The sequence below is a fragment of the Amblyraja radiata genome, chromosome 7 (genome assembly GCF_010909765.2).
Source record: "Amblyraja radiata isolate CabotCenter1 chromosome 7, sAmbRad1.1.pri, whole genome shotgun sequence".
NCBI classification, from domain to species: Eukaryota; Metazoa; Chordata; class Chondrichthyes; order Rajiformes; family Rajidae; genus Amblyraja; species Amblyraja radiata.
Window position 1 is genome coordinate 48,022,975 of NC_045962.1, and position 18,187 is coordinate 48,041,161.

Sequence of the window (18,187 nt, forward strand, 5' to 3'; positions counted from 1 at the left end):
AATTTTGATAGCCCCCTGTTTTTTTAAGAGAATACTCAACATTATCCCGGAATGCACACAACATAATTTAATAATCGGTGGAGACTTAAATTGTACACTGGATGCTTATTTAGATAGATCATCAACTCAAAGAAAATTAAAATCTGAGTCAAATGAATTTCTAAACTCATATATTAATACTACCAACATTAAGGATGTTTGGAGAATTGAAAACCCATCCGGTCGAGAATATTCATTTTACTCACCAGTGCATAAAACTTACTCAAGGAAAGACTATTTCTTAGCAGACTCGAAACTTATCCCATTTACCTATAACTCGCAATATCATAATATTATAATCTCGGACCATGCTCCACTAACATTTTTGAAACTGAGCCAATCTTTAATTTGACAACAAACTGTCTCTTGTTTATGTTTCGTACGGACCGCTAACTTCATTCCTCCATGTCAACTTTGGGTAGCTCCGCAACAACCGTTAAGGAGACATTTTACTTACAAAAAAATGAGCCCAAATCAAACGTTCTGATGAATCATTGGCCATCGATAGCTCAAATCCATAAGGTAATGTACCGTTTAGATCACATTGGTGAAAATGCTTGGTTCTCGCTAATAATGTAACGTTCATTTTCTGGGACACCAAACCTTTTAGTATCCACTGCAAGTACATTTGTGTGTATGATGTGTAACACGCGTTGCGGTGTCCACTCAGATGGATGCAGTATTCTACTACATGATCAGGTGAATGAAGTGGAAACGGTGTTGGCAATTTTATTGTTCTATGTGATATTCGTAAACATAGAAAGGAATAAGAAATACGTGCACTTACTGTGCCAACCAGGTCACTGGTGGACACCACGTGACAACCGTTACACAAAATTTATTTGTGTTTACTGATGCCATTTTCGGAAACTTGTCATCAATATGCTATCTTTTCTTATATTTTTTGTTGATACCATGTTATTCATGAACCCAATAAAGTGCTTGTCAACTTTTTAAGGAATTTGAAATTTGAACCCCTTTGTCACATTTCTGTGTGCAGTATTGTTAAAAGACACATATATTTATTTGGTAGGGAGCGCTGGTAGGGGGCGCTGCTCTGGCAGCAGCCATGTCAGCAGCGCGTCAGTTTTTTCAATTTTTTTTATTTTTTAAGTATGTTTTAAAGTATGTGCTTAATGTTCCTTTGTGTGTTTTGTGTGGGGGGTGGTGTGGGGGGGTGAGGGGGAAACCGCTTCGGTCGCCTCCTCCATGGAGAGGCAACTTTTTCCAGGTCGCCTCCCCTGTGGCCTAACATCAAGGATCGGCGCGGCCTTTCCCGGAGACGCGCTCGGGGCTTCAGCGGCGGGCGCAGCGTGGACTCTCGTTGTGGAGCGGGTGAGCCCTAGCTGGGGCTCGCTGGAGGGGAGCGCTCCGTTTCCCTGGCCCGGGGTAGCCGGCAGCCTGAAGTCGCGGTCTGCAGAGCTCCAGCTGGTGCGGCGTCTACAGCCCGGGATCCCTCGTGGGTGACCCGGGGGAAGAAGAAGCCATCACTGCCGGCCCGCGGCCAACTTCCACCGCGGGGCCGGCATGGACTTACCATCACCCCTGGAGGGGAGCTTCGACCGCCGACCCTGCAGTCTACGGTGCTTCTGGCTGCGGCGGAGACTTTAAATCTCGAGCGCCGGCCTGCGGCCTACAACAACTTAAAGCCGCGGTCTCCGGTGAGGAAGAGCCGATCCTGGACTGACTCTGGACTCTGGTCCTGTCCACGGGGGGGAAATGGAGGAGGACTGGCCAAATGTTGTGCCTTCCAGTGCTGTGGTGGATGTTTGTGTTACATTTTTATTGTGATTATGTGTTCTTTATTATTGTATCGCTGCTGACAACCCAAATTCCACCGACCCTGGTTGTGTGGTAATAAATTCTATCTAAAAAAAAAATATATTACTAACTCTCATCTTGTTTGTTGGGGAGTCCGTCTGCGTGCGATTCATGCCCTGAATTGCGGCAAAACGGTACACGATTGTGCTACAATTTACTCACCATTGTCCTGTGGTGTGGTGTATCAAAGTTTTGTTCAGATTGATGTTATATCGTACAAGTTATTGACATTATTAACTTTACAAAATCCAGTTTGAGGAAAATATCTGTGGCAGTTAGCAGCTATGACATTACAATGGGATTTCATTTACATAAACTGCCCGTGAACAGCGTTCTACCCGACAATGACATCACAATGGGATCTCATTCACATAAACTGCCCACCAACAGTGTTCCACCCAGTGCAATGAGAGATTTGTTATATTGTTGTAAGGAGAGGGAGGGAGTGGTGGAGAGGAGGAGGAGAGGGGAGAGAAGAGGGAGTCTTGATGAGGAGGGGGAGGGAGTGTATGAGCTGCACCTGCGCAGTTGGGGGCTATGGAATATTGCGTTGGGGTAACGGGGCCCAACGGATCCCACTTGGTCTAATATCTATCTATATATATCTATAATCTATATAATTAAAAGCCTCATCTTGTATGTATGTATACGTGCGTGTATGTGTGCGGCATGTATTATCCTACCTTCGTCAAAACGCTACGCACTAGAGTTGAAATTTTAACAGATTACTCACATTCACCCAGTCGACGCAATAAACATTTCATGCTATATTTCAAAAGATATTCATCATTAAAGTATTTTAAAAAATCAAAACGGCCACAGATTCTTCAAGCAGCTTCGAATGACGTCACAATGTCCCCGCAAGGGGAAGGGGTCGCCGCCCTCTACATTTCCCCAACGGTTTTAACCACAAACCACTGATTATTTGCAAGGGGGGGAGGGTTCCACGCTGGAATGTTCTGGGAACACCCCCCCACCCCACCCCACCTTTTCCTGGCCCAGTCGCTCTGAAGTGGAGGCCTTGCTCGGGTCGGCGCCAGCCCGCGGCCTAGCTCGGACCGGCACCGTGGCCTCTGCCTCCCTCTCTCCCACAGCGCGGTGCTCCCTCCTCACCACCCCTCCCTCCCTCAGCGAGGTTGCTCCCTCCTGAGCACCCATCCTCCCTCCCGCCCACAGCGCTGTGCTCCATCCTCACCGCCCCTCTCTCCCTCCCTCAGCGCCGTGTTCCTTCCTCAACGCCCATCCCTACCTCCCTCCCACAGCGTGGCGCTCCCTCCTCACCGACCCTCCCTCCCTCCCACACAATTCCCATCGCGGACCAAATATGATTTGAAAGTAATAGGGCCAACTCTCAACACCGTGGTAAAGGAATTCAATCCCACTTACAGACCAGCTGCTGATAAAGTTATTCAAGGTCATTCTCCAACTTCACATTTCTGACAACAGCTCAGAAACCATAGAGACTTCAATGCACATAGTTCTGAAATTAGCTCTGAGCAAGAGAAGATCCAAAATTGCAAAGCCATAAAGTTATCCCTTCCACCCCACACCCCTCCCCACCCAAACACCCCTCCCCACCCCCCCACGGGTGAGTGCTGGAATATTGCATTGGTGGAGCAGACCCAACGCGTCTGCACTTGGTCTATATATACATATAACACTCTCTTCTTGTATGTATGTATGCATCTATGTGTCTGTGTATTTGTATCTTTGTCAAAACGCTACGCGATACCACAGAAATCTTTCCACATTCTTACATTTTTCCCGTGTACGTCATAATCAGGTTCACTTCAGATTTGATGCTATATTTCACGTAATTGATGATTAAAGTAAAAAAAAAAAAAACAACTTTGAGAAGAATAACTGACTGCATTGAGATTTTTCTGGCAGCTTCCAGTGATGACGTCACAATGGCCTCACATTCGTCCAATCACAATGGGATCTCATTTACATACGTTACCAATGACATCACAATGGGATTGTAGCGCTCTTAGATCCAGCGGGTGCACTGATTTTTTTTTAAAGGTTTAAAATAAGGGAGTGTGAATGAGCAGCCCCAGCGCAGTTGGGGGCTATGGGTGAGTGGTGCAATATTGCGTTGGGGGAACGGGTTACGTTGAGGCAACGGGTGAGTGGTGGAAACGGACTGCGTTGGGGGAACGGGTGAGTGGTGGATTATTGCGTTGGGTGAAAGAGGCCCAACAGGTCCCACTTGGTCTGGTACATAACTAAAACTCTGATCATGTGCTCTTCTGGTTTTGCATGTGTTTTTATTTGCGCAAAAACAGTACACGATTGTGCTACGATTTATCGGCACCTTACTCACCATTCACCTGTGCTACAAGGGCAACAATGTTTTGTTCCGATCGATGGTATATTTTAAAAGTTAATAAGGTTTATAAATTCTTAAAAACTGCACTTGCGCAGATTGGTCTCCTTTCCTGTCAGTCGCTGCCACGCAGATTGGTCTCCTCTCCTGTCGGTCACCGGCCCACCGTCCCTTCCTGCACCATCGCCGCACTGATTGGCCGGGTCCACTGTCAGTCACGGGCGGCACCCACTTCGCCCAGCGAGGAGGATATAAAGCTGAAGGAGTGGAGTGAGCAACACTAACGCTCCGCAAGTTGGAGGCACCTCCGTGGAGGGGGGGGCGGGTGGGGGGTGGCTGCTTCGTCCGACCCGGGCTTCTATCCGCGATTCTACCCGCGAGGCCCCGGCTGGCATTCCACGCGGCGATCCGGGAGACTTTGAGACAGCGGCGGTTATGCCTCGCGACGATGGAGCCATGCTGGCGGTAGGGCCTTTCCGAATTTCAAAATCCGCGGATAAATTTATCTTCCTTTTTTTTTTCTTGTCTCATGTCTGGTGGGAGAGGAACAGGAATAGAGGGAGAGGAGAGGGGCGTGGGGGAGATAGGGAGTGGGGAATAGAGGGAGAGGAGGGCAGTTGGGGAGGTCAGGAGGGATAGTAGGGGGGGGGAGTTAGGGGGTGAGGAGTGGGGAATCGAGGGATAGGAAGGGGGTAGTGAGGAGTGAGGGGAGAGGAGTTATTGAGGGAGGGAGGGAGGGAGGGAGGGAGGGACTGAGGATAGGGGAAAGGAGAGGGAGGGAGAGGTGAGGGAGGGATTGTGGGGGAGGAGTAGAGGGGAAAGAAGAGGGAGGGTGAAGAGAAGGGGAGGGAGACCTGGGGGATGAGGGAAAATGAGCCACGCATGCGCAGTTTGGGGCTATGTGTGCATGGTGGAATATTGCGTTGCGGGAATGGGTTGAGTTGGGGGAAATGGGTAAGTGGTGGAATATTGCAGACACATCAACTAGTCTAGTATAAATGCCTTCAAAAAAGTTGACAAGCACTTTATTGGGTTCATGACTAACATAGTATCAACAAAAAAAAAGCATATTGCTGGCAAATTTCTAAAAATGGTATCAGAATACACAAATACATTTTGTGTAACGGTTGTCGCGTGGTGTCCACCAGTGACCTGGTTGGCACAGTAAGTGCACGTAAGTACATGAAACAATAAAATTGCAAACACCGTTTCCACTTCATTCACCTGATCATGTAGTAGAATATCGCATCCATCTGAGTGGACACCGCAACACGCGTTACACATCATACACACAAACATACGTTGCAGTGGATACTAAAAGGTTTGGTGTCCCAGAAAACAAATGTTAAATTATTAGCGAGAACTAAGCATTTTCACCAATGTGATCTAAACGGCACATTACCTTATGGATATGAGCTATCGATGGCCGATGATTCGTCAGATTGTTTGATTTGGGCTGATTTTTTTGGAAGTAAAATGTCTCCGTAACTGTCATTGCGGAGCTTCCTGAAATTGACACGAAGGAATGAAGTTAGCGACTTGGTCCGTACGAAAGGTAAACAAGAGACAGTGTGTTGCCAAATTAAAGATTAGCTCAATTTCTTAGTTTTGATGACCAATTTATGTCCCAAATATTTTTAATTGATTTGAAAAAGTCGGAAAATATATTGTAAACGGTCGCTGCGTTTTTGACATCACGATGTTTTTGATATATTAAATTGGAAAATAAGAAAAGGAGGGGAGGAAGGGGGGAGAGGAGGGGAGGAAGGGGGAGAGGAGGGGAGGAAGGGGGAGAGGAGGGGAGGAAGGGGGGAAAGGAGGGGAGGAAGGGGGGAGAGGAGGAAGGGGGAAGAGGAAGAGGGGGAGAGGAGGAGGGGGGAGAGGAGGAGAGGGGGAGAGGAGGAGGGGGAGAGGAGGAGGAGGGGGGAGAGGAGGAGGGGGGAGAGGAGGAGGTGGGAGAGGAGGAGGCGGGGGAGAGGAGGAGGGGGGAGTGGAGGAGGGGGGAGAGGGGGGGGGGGGAGAGGGGGGGGGGGGGGAGAGGAGGGGGGGGGAGAGGAGGGGGGGTAGAGGAGGAGGGGGAGAGGAGGAGGGGGAGAGGAGGAGGGGGAGAGGAGGAGGGGGAGAGGAGGAGGGGAGTGGGGAGCGGGGCAGGCATCAACCAAAGGACTGCGTGTTCAGCGGCCTCAATCCAGAGCCCGGGGTGGGGGGGGGGAAGGGGGAGGGGTCGTCACATGGGAGGTCTGGTTCCCGAACGCAATACTCCGTTGCTCCAGGCTCCAGGGACAGGGCAGAGCTTGCGTTCTTTTGGAGCTGGGGGATCAGTACGGGATGAATGAGGGGTTTAGTACAGGATAAATGAGGGGATCAGTACAGGATGAATGGGGGGCTCAGTAAAAGATGAGTGGGAAGATCACTACAGGATGGATGGGGGGGGGGGAGATCGGGGCAGGATAAATGGAGGGGGGATCAGTACAGGATGAATGGGGGATCAGTACGGGATGGATGGGGGATCAGTACAGGATGGATGGGAAGGGGGGTCAGTACAGGATGAATTGGGGATCAGTGTAGGATGGATGGGGAGTGGCAGGAGAATCAATGCGAGGTGGATAGGGAGATCAATGCAGGATGAATAGATTGGGGGGGGGGGAGGAGGAGGAGGAGGAGGTGGAGCCGCTGTCGCGGCCGCTGCTGTGCGGGGCCCGTCATTCGCTCCGACCCTTTGTCACTCCGCACCTAGTATCTTTGCCCCTCCGCACCTAGTATCTTTGCCCCGCACAGCCGTCGCTGACATGAAACGTCACGTTCCTTTTCTCCAGAGATGCTGCCTGACCCGCTGAGTTACTCCAGTTTTTTGTGTCTATCTTCGGTATCAACCAGTATCTGCAGTGTCAAGCTAGGCAAAATGACTCGCCCTTTAGGTTGCCCGGTGGCACTTTGGGTGGTCATTGGCACCCGGGCAACCGCTAATTTCGAGCCCTGCAGTTAGAGCAAGAGAACACACATTTTACATTATAAATCATACTGTATCATAATGTACTCAGTTTAACAATGCAACAGGGTCCACAGAAATTACTCATTTTACAACTATTTGTTAATCCAAAGAGAATATAACCATGATAGTTTGTTGCAATTGGATAACATTTATCTTTGAATCCATTTCAAAATCCCTAAACGTTTATTATTTGATCTGATCAGGATTATCTTCCCTTTTGCACAATGTCATTTTCTCTGTACACAAATAAGGCAGATTGGGGTCAAGAAAAATTGTGCTCAATCTTTTTCTGCACGATTCCATGAAATCGATCAGCATTTATTATCAGGGTGTTAAACCAAGAAGAGCTTCCAAAAGAAATGAACCTAAGAAGCACCCTTTTTAAGGTGCCCTCCATAATGTTTGGGACACTGCAATGTCATGCAAACGAAAGTAGTCATGTTTAGGATTTTGTTGCATATCCTTTGCATGTAATGACTGCTTGAAGTCTGCAATTCATAGACATCACCACTTTCTGGGTGTCCTCTATGGTAATACTCTTTATTGGGGATCATTGTCTTAATGTAGAATGAACCACCGGCCAATGAGTTCTGAAGCATGTGTTTGAACCTGAGCAGTTAGGATACGTCTATACACTTCAGAATTCATTATGCTACTACCATCAGTAGTTGTATCATCAATGAAGATAAGTGAGCCAGTACCTTCAGCAGCCATACATGCCCACACCATAACACCCCCACCACCGTGTTTCACAGATGAGGTGGTATGCTTTGGACCTTGGGCAGTTCCTTCTCACCTCTATACTTTGCTCTTGCCATCACTCTGATACAAGTTAATCATCGTCTCATCTGTCCACAAGACCTTTTTGCACAACTGTGGTTGCTCTTAAGTACTTCTTGGCAAATTGTAACCATGCCATCCTAGTTTTGCAGCTGACCAATGGTTTGCATCTTGTCGTGTGGCCTCTGTATTTCTGTTCATGAAGTCTTCGGCGGACAGTGATCATTTACAAATCCAAACCTGACTCCTGAAGTCTGTTTCTGATCTGTCAGACAGGTGTTTGGGGATTTTGCTTTATTAAAGAGAGCATTCTTCGGTCAGCTGTGGAGGTCATCCTTGGCCTGTCAGTCCCTTTGCGATCAGTAAGTTCACCAGTGCTCTCTTTCTTCTTAATGATGTTCCAAACAGTCGATTTTGATAAGCCTTGGGTTTGGCTGATGTCTCTAACAGTTTTATTCTTGTTTCTCAGTCTCATAATGGCTTCTTTGACTTTCATTGGCACAACTTTGGTCCTCGTTGATAAACAGCAATAAAAGTTTCCAAAGGTGATGGAAAGACTGGAGGAAAGGCTAGGTGCCGAGAGCTCTCTTATACCTGCTTTAAGGGGGCATTTAAACACAGCTGAGCAATCACAAACACCCGTGAAGCCATGTGTCCCAAACATTATGGTGCCCTGAAATTGGAGGGGGGGGGGGGGGGAGACTATGGATAAACACACCTGTAATTTCTACATGATGAAACCAAAATGTATTAAAATACTCTAATAAAATCTGACAATGTACACTTTAACCACATGTGATTTTTTTCTATTACAAATCTCAAATTGTGTAGTAGAGGGGCAAATAAATAAATGACAGGTCTTTGTCCCAAACATTATGGAGGGCACTATATTTGTTCATGCCATATTTACAAATTCAATTATGCACACTCCACTTTCCTCGCAGAAAATTATCTCCAAATACTTGTAGATTAGATTTAGATTAGATATAATTTATTGCCACAGCCAGGCTGGTGGAAATTTGGGTTGTCTGCAGCGATACAATAATAAAGAACACACAACCACAATAAAACTGTAACACAAACATCCACCACAGCATTCATCACTGTGGTGGAAGGCACAAAATTTGGCCAGTCCTCCTCCATTTCCCCCCCGTGGTCAGGACCAGAGTCCAGAGTCAGTCCAGGATCGGCTCTTCCTCACCGGAGACCGCGGCTTTAAGTTGTTGTAGGCCGCAGGCCGGCGATCAAGATTTAAAGTCCCCGCCGCAGCCAGAAGCACCGTAGACTGCAGGGCCGGCGGTCGAAGCTCCCCTCCAGGGGTGATGGTAAGTCCATGCCGGCCCCGCGGTAGAAGTTGGCCGCGGGCCGTCAGTGATGGCTTCTTCTTCCCCCGGGTACCTGGCAATTTTCTACTTTCTAGTGCATTCTCAGTAAAAAGCCACTAAAACCTTGGAAAACATCTCTACACTTTCATACATATTCTGTAAAAAGAAGATTGGTCACTAAATTACTTACATTCCCTCGTTACTTCGATTTCAAATTCTAGATAACTAAAACTCTGATCTTGTGCTCTTTCGGTTTGTGGTTTTTTCTCTTTGCGCAAATATGGTACACGATAGCGCTACAATTTTTCGCCACCTTACTCAACATTCTTCTATGCTCAAGTGCACCAAATGTTGTTCCAATCGATGGTATAGTTTCAAAGTTATTAAGGTTTGAAAATCTTAAAAACCGTGCATGCGTAGATTGGTCTCCTGTCCTGTCATTCACCAGCGGCGCCTGCCTCGCCTAGCATTGCCCCGCGTTGCACGGCCAGAGCCACACAGCCAGTCAGCCGGAAAGCAGCTGGAAGGGACGGCCAGAGCCTTCACGGGCCACAGCCAGAGCCGCCGCGGGCCGCTGCAGCCAGAGCTGCCGCTGCTCCCGGGGAAAGAAGTAGCAACCTCGAGATCCTGGGGAGGCGAGGAGGGGGTTGGGAGGGAGAGGGGGAAAGTGGGGGAGGTGAGGAGGGAGAGTGGGGAAGGGGGAATAGAAGGAGAGGGGGGAAGGTAGGGAGTGAGGAATACCTGGGGAGGTGAGGAGGGAGTGTGGTGGGATTGAGAGAGAAAGGGGTAGGGAGAGGGGGGGGGGAGTGGGGGAGTTGAGGAGGGAGAGTGGGGGAAGAGGGGGAATAGAGGGAGAGGAGTGGGGAGGTAGTGAGTGGGGAATAGAGGGAGGAGGGCAGTGGGGGAGGTGAGGAGGTTAGTGGGGGGGGATAGCGGGAGGTGAGGGGGTTAGATGGATAGGAGGGAGATAGGGAGGGGAAGAATTATGGAGGGAGGGTGGGAGTGACTGAGTGTAGGGGAAAGTAGAGGGAGGGAGAGGTGAGGGAGGGATTGGGGAGGGGAGGAGGAGAGGGGAAAGAAGAGGGAGGATGAAGAGGAGGGGGAAGGAGTGCTGGAGGATGAGATAAAATAAGCTACGCCGGCGCAGTTGGGGCTATGGGTGAGTGGTGGGATATTGCGCTGGGGGAACGGGTGAGTGGTGGAATATTGTGTTGGTGAACGGGTTGCGTTGGGGGACCAGGTCTCCAGTGTGACAGGGACTCAACGGGTCCCACTTAGTCTAGTTATACCATAAAATTAGGCACACAGATTATAGTGAATGAACTAAGTGGCATATTTATTCATAGACATTTATCATTTACAAAAAGTTAATGCATATCACTACTTCTTTTGGGGGGGATTCGATTACAAAACAATTTCCTTGGATTTGAAAATATTGAATTTCTTTAAATTCTTTCAATAGTCACTTCAAGTTAAGAATCCAGGATTCATTAATATATTGTGCAATGTTTAGCATTTCGTAATTACACTTGCTGAGAATTTCACTGAAGGTATCTGGACAAGATACTCAAAATCATTTCCTATAGTGCCTGCACTCTGAAATGACAGTCATCCAGAGACAATTATTCTCAATTCTGAATTCCTCCAAGAATAAAGTTGTTGGAGATTTGAGATGAATCATGATTCAATACATTTCTTGGCAGACTACTCTGTTTGCAATGAGCGGGCTTTCAAACAGTACATCAGAAAATTTCACTGCAAAGATATATAATTACCCTCTTTTAAAAGTGACCAATATTCCAGTTAAATCTGTCAACAAAACCAGGCATTGATCTAGAGTGACAAGATGTGCTAACTGAGCTTCAATTTCATAAGAAAATACTCGTTTCATTCAATAGAATGCTGCTCCTTTTATGAATGCGCAAGCAAACATAAATAACTTTGGTTAAAAAGTATTCAACCTACATTACTTTTGATCAAGTATTTGCATGAAATTTAAATTTAAAAACTCAAAATGGTTTAAAAACAGCAAATGGTTGCTGAAACCAATGGAGGAAAATTTGCAAGAGGCATTTTGCTTCCTTTCTGAACATCTATTAGATGTTGCTTCAAATATGTTTACTTTTTTTTTTTAAACACGAACCCAAATACACTCAGGAAATGTAATCTCCTAGTCTGAATATTCCTGGACATTTTAAATCATTAATCATAAATCAAAAAAGCAATTTAAATGTAAACAATAAAGGTGTTTGAATTGATAGTTATATGGATGGGAAAGGAATGGAGGGTTATGGTCTGAGCGCAGGTATATGGGACTAGGGGAGATTATGTGTTCGGCACAGACTAGAAGGGTCGAGATGGCCTGTTTCCGTGCTGTAATTGTTATATGGTTATATGGTGTGTTAATTAAGGCTGCTCTGATTAATGGTTTTCAAAATCATGATTAGTCGATCAAAAAGTGATTACATTTCTAAATGCTCTCTTCTCTAAAGCTAGTACTAGAATAGGATGCCATGCGAGTTCCTTGTATTGTAAAGGTTTGGTAACTTTTCAGCCAGTTTATCCAGTAAAGCCAAATAACGTAAACAAAATCAGTTAAACGCATCAGTTAAACGGTTCGGCCGCGGGCCAGTGGACGACGTCGTCAACAGCTGTGTCCGTTGGACTGGAGGGCGGCAGCTTCGACCATCCCGGGCCGCGATGTTTGAACCGGCCCGTTCGCGGACCTCAATGAGCCGCGGGACTGATTTACCATCGCCCGGTGGGGTATCGCCTTAGCGCAGAGGGAGAAGAGGAGGGAAGAGACTGCAGCCCTAAGATTTTTGCCTCCATCACAGTGAGGAGGTGCTTGGTGGACTCACTGTGGTGGATGTTAATTTGTGTTTACTGTCTGTTCTGTTGTCTATTATATGTATGACTGCAGGCACGAAATTTCGTTCAGACTGAAAGGTCTGAATGACAATAAAGGAAATTCAATTCAAATTCAATTCAATTCAGAAACTTCCGAATAGCAAAATGTCAAATAACTGGATTGATTTTAATAAGTGATATGAGCAGAATTAGGCCATTCGGGTAGGCCATCAAGTCTACTCCGATATTCAATCATGGCTGATCTAACTCTCGCTCCTAACCCCATTCTCCTGCCTTCTCCCCATAACCCCCAGCACCCTTTAAGGCAAGAAGTTGGATGCGAGGCGCAGCATTCTTGTGAACAAAAACACTAAAGGGCCTGTCCCACCAGCATGCGATTGCATGCGTCTAGCGCGACCAAACGTGGTGGCTTAAGGCGTACGGCCTCGCGGGGCCGGTCCCACTTCCAACCGCGGAGCCGTCTGGAGTTGTGCAGGGCTGGTCCCGACATCATACTCACCAATCAGCTGGGCAGGAAGCGGGCTGAATTTGGACGTCGCATGGTGTCGGGCGGTTATGTCGTCACGCAACGGCATGCCGGGCGGTGACGTCATCGCGCAACGCCACGTGCTAGGCGTACGCCTCGGAGCATTCAAGCCATCAGTTCAAATTTACATTAGAAAAATACATCAGAAATGCACCTTGTCCAATTTATCAATAAAAATGTATAGTTCACCCTGAACTCGATCTCTCTTTAAAAGCAAATCTTACATAAATAGATTTGAGGAAAAAGTGATCTAATTCTTGAAGCTCAATATGGGGTTGTTTAAATTTATAATGCTGAGCATTGCAAGGGCAAGTGACTGAAGTGTCTGTGGGCAAGCCTTTTGGGTCAACAACCACTGTTCTGTTAACTTCAAAATAGTTATGGCCATCCCTTTCTGCCCATATTAAAAAGTTAGCATTGTAAATGGAAAAGTTAAGTGTTACTTCAATTAGTTAAAATTGGAATCCTTCCTCCTAATGTCAAGAAATTATATAATTTTAACCCTCAACACCTAAGTTAATTCCATGTAATTATTCCATTTAAGAACTTATTCAAATCATAGCTTAACTTCCTGTAGATGGTTTATGCATGCAACCTATAATGTAGCTACCTCAATACCACTAACCACGCCCAGCCATATCAGTATAACTGTGATATCCTCCCCTTGTTCCTCCCTGTTTTGTTCCAGTACGCCTGAAGACTAGATGCAGTCAGTACTGGGACGTGTGTAACATGTGCCTTAATTAAAGACTCAGTAAAGGTTACAGTGTGTCAGACTCCACTCCTTTACATTGTGTCAGCAAGTTAAACGCGCGCCTCCTGTTTATCGGGTTTTATTTGTCCCTAGTCCAACCAGTGTTTAATTCCCTATTCATCATGGCATTCTCATGCCGAAAGCCCTCTCCCCTTGTCTTTGACGCTGACATTGCGGAACGCTGGGCTATTTTCGTGATGGACTACAACCACTTCATCAACATTGTGCACCGAAATGACCCTGATGTGGTCAAAGCCTCGCTCCTGCTGAACCTTGCCGGTCCCGATGCTATGAAACGAGCCCAGGCTTTCAACTATAATCCAGCGGTCCTGGATGACAACGACCAGGTCGTCGAGCCGGCGGAATCTGCAAATGACCCGGTATGTCTCTTACGCAAGTTTGCGGAGATTTGTGACTTGCCCTCCAACCGCATATTGGAGCTGGCTAGATTTTTTACACGGAAACAGCAGCCTGATGAGCCTGTTGAATGTTTTATCGCCGACTGCGCTACCTTGCTCAGCGGTGCCGTTTCGAGACCATGCGTGATCAGCTCACCAGAGATATCCTTGTCACCGGCATGCTAGATCAGAAGCTACGTGCAGATCTGCTGCAAAGACCAGACCTCACCCTGACTCAGGCAATGCATGCATGCCGCATAGCTGAAGTAGTTGCCCCGCCACATGGGCAGAGGGGATCTGACAATCGGGCTATTAATCTGACTGGTGTTGCTATGCCCAGTTGCAAACAAGGCAACTTTCGCCCTACGCCGCGGCCGACTTATGCCCCTCGGGTCCCGCTTGTCAAGAAGTGTCCCAACTGCAATTATATCCATTCCATGCAGTCGCAGTGCCCAGCATTTGGCAAAGCTTGCAATTTCTGTAGGAAGATGAACCATTTTTCAGCTGCCTGTCGCTCCCGTGGGAACGTTCCCTCAGCTCCTAGACAAGTTTTAAACAACCTTCAGCAAGCTGATAACGATTTCGATTCCCAGTCTTCTGTCGACACTGCCCTCGACTCTGAGCCCAGCTGTTCCATGGGAGATGTCAGTGTTTACACTCTCCTTCATGGCCGATCTCGCCTCCCCGATCCTTCTGTACTCATTACTGTCAACAACAAGTCCTTCAATGCTAAACTCGACACGGGGGCGAAGGTGAATGTTATGTCAACATCCCTATTCAAACAGATAAGAAATAATGAGCTGTTGACTGCTGATCGCTCCATATTGCGTGCTTATGGGGGAGAGGAGCTAACACCTGTGGGGAGGGCCACCTTCCATTGTGTGCTGCAGAAATCATCCCGTGACCTGTCTTTTTTCATTCTTGACTGTGACTGTGTGACTCTATTGAGCAATCAGGCCTGTCAGGATCTCGGTCTGGTGTCTTTCGACCGTACGGTCCACGAAGTGCGTGTGATGCTGAATCCACTCTCCGAGTACCCTGACCTCTTCGATGATAAGCTGGGGAAGCTGCCACTTGTATACAAGATCGCAACTGACCCATCGGATGTACCAGTGGTCCGTGCTCCACACAGGGTGTCGTTTGCCATGAAGGGCAAAGTCGAGGCCATGCTGAAGAACATGGTTGACATGGGAGTGCTTGAAGCTGTCAGCGATCCCACCGAGTGGGTCTCCACCATGGTCGCCACCATGAAGAAGGGTAAGAACGAAATACGGGTGTGCATAAACCCCAAAGATTTGAATCTGGCAATAAAACGTCCCCATTACCCTATGAGGACTGTAGAAGATGTTGCTGCCCAGGTCGGTCAGGCCACGGTGTTTTCTGTTCTCGATGCCAGGAGCTCGTTCTGGCAAATACCCCTAGATACGCTCCTCAGACTTAACCACAATTGTGGTAACGTGTGATGCTTCCCGTTTCGGGCTAGGTGCTACTTGCCTGCAGCTCTATGATGATGGCTCGTTGCAGCCCGTTTCTTATGCCTCGCGAACCATGACGGACACTGAGCAGCGCTATGCACAAATCGAGAAGGAGCTTCTTGCGGTTGTGTTCGCCTGCTCCAAGTTCAAGGACTTCCTTTTCGGCACCAAGTTCACCGTCGAGACGGATCACCAACCCTTGGTGACTATCCTCAATAAACCCATCCACATCGCTCCAGCCAGACTACAGCGAATGATGCTACAACTCCAGCGGTTCGACTTTCAGATCGTTTACAAGAGGGGCACTGAGATGCATGTGGCCGATGCGCTGTCCAGGGCCTCCCGGTCCTCCTGCGACAGACATCCCTACGAACAGGGGGATCTGCAGGTACTCAATGTTAACTTTGTTCCCTCTAAGCAGCTCCAGTGCCTGGTTGAGCACACTGCCAACGACCCAGACCTGCAACAGCTCGCTGCTGTCATCAAGCGGGGGTGGCCAAGCAAACGCACCTCGCTGCCTCCTGGTGTCCACCCTTTCTTTCTGGTTCGAGATGAACTAGTGCTCCGGGACGGGATCATCATCAAGGGTCACAAGGTGGTCGTCCCTGCCTCCCTGTACGACTTGTACTACAACGCTGCCCACATGGGGCATCCCGGAGCCGATGCCACTGTCACACATGCCCAAGAACAATACTATTGGCCCGGCATGGCAAAGTACATTAAGGCCCGAGTAGCCTCCTGTCCTGATTGTAACACTCTTGCCCCACATCAGCAGCGCCAGCCACTTCTGCAACAGCCCGCCCCTGCTATACCCTGGTCATCGCTGGCTGCCGACATATTCGAATGGCGTGGAAAGCAATACCTAGTGTTGGTCGACTCCTACTCGAACTGGTTCGAGGTGGACCTTCTCCCTGCTATCTCCTCTGAAATGGTCATCAGTAAGCTGCGCCGACACTTCGCCACTTTTGGGTCCCCGGTCCGCCTGCAGACCGACAACGGCCGTCAATTCACCAATGCAGAATTTAAAGCTTTCGCTGTGAAGTGGAACTTCACTCACTACACCAGCAGCCCTGAATACCCACAGAGCAATGGCCTGGCTGAACATGCTGTCCGCAGTGCCAAGAATTTGCTCGAGCAATCTCGTCTCTCCAATGGTGACTTCTACCAGGGTCTGTTAAACCTTCGTAACATTTCCAGGGACAATACCATGCGATCCCCTGCCCAACGTCTGATGTCCCGCGTTCTTCGCCCACTGATGCCTATCGCCCAGCAATCCCTAGTGCCCAAGGTCCTCCAGCCTGCTGCCGTCCAGCAACGGATTGCTTAAAGGCATGAAGTACAGCGCCGCTCTCACGACAAGTCCTGCCGCTCTCTCTCACCACTACTGCCTGGCCAGGTCGTCCGCATGCAGACAGTCACCGGATTCTCCCGACTCGCAACCGTGGTTGGGGTGGACAATTCACCCAGATCCTACTTGGTGGACTTTGAAGGAACTATCTACCGCCGTAGTCGCTAGCACTTGTTGGCTGTCAACGAGCCTCAGCCTCCTCCTGCGGCCCCCTATGCTCCTCCGTTGCGTTTCGAGCCTCCCACTACTAACTACCCCTCAGCTCCCTGCATGCCCCGGTCAGTCCGCTTGCCGCGTTCTCCTCCCTCTGCCCTTCCGGGGTTCTCCTCCCCTGCCCGCTCTCCTTCTCCTCCTTCTCCCCCGTCTCCTTCTCCAGGCTCGCCTGTACCGGTCGGGTCTCCTTCCGCATTCCCGGCTGGGTCTCCCCCGGCTTTCTCCTTCCCGGCTGATATTGCGTCTCCTCCTCTTCTTTCGGGTGGGGAGGGTGAGGGTGCCATGCGCACTCGCTCGGGTCGGGTTGTCAAACCCCCTGTCCGTTACGGTGATTTCGTTTAGATTTGCAGGGGTTGTATAACCACCCTGCCACTGTTATAACTTAAATTTAAATTTCCAAGGGAAAGGATGTAGATGGTTTATGCATGCAACCTATAATGTAGCTACCTCAATACCACTAACCACGCCCAGCCATATCAGTATAACTGTGATATCCTCCCCTTGTTCCTCCCTGTTTTGTTCCAGTACGCCTGAAGACTAGATGCAGTCAGTACTGGGACGTGTGTAACATGTGCCTTAATTAAAGACTCAGTAAAGGTTACAGTGTGTCAGACTCCACTCCTTTACACTTCCCTAGTCAAAATTATATTGAAAGATGATAAGTGCAAATTCCATTGATAGAGCCAATAGGGAACTCAGAAAGCACCCTAAAGTTTTGTGGTCAGTTTTGGGAAGTGGTATATGGCAACTTCAGAGCATGAAAGTAGTGGAAAAGCTGCAGGAGGTGATAGTTGGTGTGGTTACAGTTGCAGAAGGACATGGTGTTGGAGAGGGAGGATGAAGTGTCCACTGGAGGTTTTGCAACAACAAGGCGAGTGGCACAGTCTGCAATAGCTGCAGAGTTGTGGAGGCTGTGAAATGAACTGACAGCACTGCACTCAGCTAGACTGATCCATACAACACCAATCCACGAGGTCACCAGGCCTTAAAGTGAGAAAATAAAAACCATGCTTCTTCTTAGGTCAAGATATTTGATATTTTCAGAGACTTGATATTTCAAAGTTGCAAGACGGCACTGGAAAGTGGTAATTCTGTGTGCATTCCAGAAGAGGACTACTATTATCCACTACAAATCATTCTACTCTTTTGCATGTGCATGATTGGACGCATGGCATGATTTGACTGGAGAGCACGCAAAAAACTTTTCACTGTATCTCTGTACATGTGACAATAAACTAAACTACAGAAAACAATAATTCACACTCAAAAAAGGCTCTAATTTCTGGCAGCCAAACAAATACAACATAATCTGTCAA

At 48.1% G+C, this 18,187-nt stretch overlaps 1 protein-coding gene across 19 annotated transcripts in view; it reads right to left on the reverse strand.

Annotated features, from left to right (window-relative positions):
- pcbp3 (poly(rC) binding protein 3) overlaps nt 1-18,187 on the reverse strand; it is a 187,226-nt gene that overhangs the window by 107,471 nt on the left and 61,568 nt on the right. For 3 of the 19 annotated variants that reach the window (XM_033024413.1, XM_033024397.1, XM_033024400.1), the window contains exons 1-2: nt 6,946-6,961; nt 5,592-5,695 (exon numbers count right to left, since the gene is read on the reverse strand). The exons of 15 other annotated variants lie outside the window; for them this stretch is intronic. The gene's annotated coding sequence lies outside the window, so the exon portion shown is untranslated. Of the gene's footprint in view, nt 1-5,591; nt 5,696-6,945; nt 7,161-18,187 lie in introns of those variants that run through there. One more of the 19 variants, XM_033024409.1, reaches the window with a different exon arrangement.